This window comes from Callorhinus ursinus, unplaced genomic scaffold (genome assembly GCF_003265705.2).
Source record: "Callorhinus ursinus isolate GAN/ISIS: 27379988/994484 unplaced genomic scaffold, GSC_fseal_2.0 scaffold8, whole genome shotgun sequence".
NCBI classification, from domain to species: domain Eukaryota; kingdom Metazoa; phylum Chordata; class Mammalia; order Carnivora; family Otariidae; genus Callorhinus; species Callorhinus ursinus.
This window is the reverse complement of record NW_027397070.1, coordinates 36,226,674-36,229,528: the sequence shown is the minus strand read 5'-3', so window position 1 is coordinate 36,229,528 and position 2,855 is coordinate 36,226,674. Positions and strand designations below refer to the sequence as shown.

Genomic DNA, 2,855 nt, shown 5'->3' with positions numbered 1-2,855 from the left:
TTTTTATCCCCTTTAAAATGGGTGCACACAGTGTTTTAGCCTAGGCTCAAAGCTGAGTATTCTCCCATCATTTTAATAATTGTTTAGGCATGTCCTATGATAATTATACCGAGTTTCCTCAAACAACCCCCACCAGCACCACCCCTATGTTCTGCTTGTTCATATTCCCTTTACCCTTTTCTCTGCTATTATCACTGGTATCTCTGCTTGTACTTGAAAGTAGAAAGCAATTCCAGATTACAGCCAACTCAATGGCCTTGCTCCATAGTATGGCCCCGGATGAAGAGACAGAAAAGGGGAGATGCACGAAGGACCATCATCGGTTGAGATCAGGCACTACCAGAAGCCTAACTTGTTTTTTAAAAAGAGGCTCTTAGACATGTTCCCAGCAGGTAAGTCTTGACTGGCTTGGAGAACAGGAAGGACTACTTCACAAACACCACAGTGTTTGAATTTCTAGAGGCCACCCAGGCCAAGAAGACATCCCTGCAGTGCTTCACCACACATTCATTGCTGCAGTACTCATTGTCCCAGTCCTTACTCACAACAGGAGGGTTCTCACAACCGCATCTCACACATCAAGGCTGGGGTGAGAGTGTCACGGGAGACCCACTCACCAATTCAACATCCACTTGAGAAGGAGACTCAACCTCAGGAACTACATCTGTGATCATCTCACAGATTGTCTCAGGAGAGGTTTCCTCCACTGTGTGGGCCTCGGGGCTGTTGTTCATAGGCCGCTCAGGACTACTTTCCACAGCTGGTGGGACTAAGGGTGTCTGCATTTTCAGAGTGGGTGGAGGCACAATCTTGATCTGCAGAGGAGGTGGCTATTGCTGTAAATTGATTCAAACTTTCTGAGGTGGAGCCTGTTGCATGGCCTGCAGTGGGGGAGGCTGCTGCAGAATGGTCACTTGCTGCTGAGTGGGGGGCTGAGGCAACTGTTGCAGCGGAGGGGGTTGTAGCCGGGGTGGAGGCAGGTGCATAGAAGCAGCACCTGCTGCCGCTGCCTGCAACACTGAGCGAGTGACAATTTGGGCTTGTTGACTGGGCTGGATAGTGGCTGTACTGGTTTGGCCTAGTTGGATCCCCCGGGAGGTCACCACTGTGGCTGGGATAATGGTAACCATCCCTCCTTGAGACATAGTAATAGAAGAGGGCTACATCAGTTTGGTAATAATCAACTTGGTGATATTGGGCTGACCCCCAGCCCCAGAAGATGCCTGGTTTGCCACATAGGAGGAAAAAGTAGAGTTAACAACAATGGAAGGGGACAGGGCAGGGGGCTCTGTTGAGGCTGGTGCTGGAGATGCTGGGTCAACAGTAGCCATAGGAGGTGGAGAAGGTGTCTGTGACAGTGGCACTGGATCCAATTCTATTGTTTTCACAGTGGCCTGACACTCTTGATTGTCTTTCTATGCAGCCAGAGCCATCAGATACTCTTTCTTGGCAGCTTCGGTTTTCTTCTTATACACCTGTTTTTGCTCCTCTCCAAGACTATCCCACATGGAGGCCACAATTTTTGAAACCTCCCCAAAAAGTGGCATTGGGATTCTGTCCCTTAATGGCAGCCTGTGTATCACAAAAGAATAAAGCATATGCTGAAACTGGCTTCTGAGGTTCATTAGGATCTTTCTTTTCTCTCTTCTTTGGGGCCTTCTGCTTTTTTCCTGCTTCCACCACAACTGTCTTCTGACTGGGAAGTTGCCTCCGGAAATCCTCAACACCATCCTCATGAAGTGAACTAGTAGGTGAAGGGGTGGTTGAAAGACGATCCTCAGGTGACTGGGCAGGTGGCAGGATGGTGCCACCCCCTAAGCTCAAACCAAGTTGAGAACTCAGTTCTGACTGATCAATGGTGGTCAACTGGCTATGGCCCATCAAGTCAGATGTCATGTCTGTCATTGGTACATCAATTGTAACAGGTGGGTTGACACTATACTGTGTTCCTATAGAATGGTCCAAGTCCATGGTCAAGCCCCCACTCGGAAGCCCCCCGCCCTGCTCCATCAAGCCATGGGTCATGCCCACAGGCATGTTCAATGTCTGGACCCCATATTGGGCTGAAAAGCTGCCATCCTGAGAGGAGGAGGGGTCTGACAGGTCATCAAAGTGGCCAACCACATCTGAGACAGCCAGTGAGGGATCAGAATCCAAGGAGATAGGTGGGACTTCAAATTCCTCATCTCCCAAGCTTGGTGCCTGGAATGTCTCGGCCCCTGACAGGAAGGCAGACAGTGAGGGCCCTGTGATCGTCAGGTAATTGTCATTTCCTCCGGGAAACTCCATCTTCACACAATGGCTACCACCGTCTCAGTTCCCTCATCGCTCCCATCGCCCCCACCCCATACATTACATCATTAGTTTTTGATGTAGTGCTCCATGATTCATTGTTTGCGTATAACACCCAGTGCTCCATTCAATACATGCTCTCTTTGATACCCATCACTAGGCTAACCCATGCCCCACCCCCTTCCCCTCTAGAACCCTCAGTTTGTTTTTCAGAGTCCATAGTCTCTCATGGTTCGTCTCCCCCTCCTATTCCCCCCCTTCATTTTTCCCTTCCTACTATCTTCTTCTTCTTCTTCTCTTCTTCTTTTCTTCTCTTCTTCTTTTCTTCTTTTCTTCTTTTCTTCTTTTCTTCTTCTTCTTCTTTTTTTTCTTCTTCTTCTTCTTCTTCTTCTTTCTTTCTTTCTTTCTTTCTTCTCATATAATGTATTATTTGTTTCAGAGGTACAGATCTGTAATTCAACAGTCTCGCACAATTCACAGCGCTCACCATAGCACATACCCTCCCCAGTGTCTATCACCCAGCCACACCATCCCTCCCACCTGCCACAACTCCAGCAACCCTC

The 2,855-nt window shown here is 48.6% G+C and overlaps 1 pseudogene; it reads right to left on the bottom strand.

Annotated features, from left to right (window-relative positions):
• Nucleotides 1–378: 378 nt before the first annotated feature.
• LOC112822753 (TOX high mobility group box family member 4 pseudogene) lies at nucleotides 379–2,316 on the bottom strand (annotated as a pseudogene).
• Between the last annotated feature and the right edge of the window lie 539 nt (nucleotides 2,317–2,855).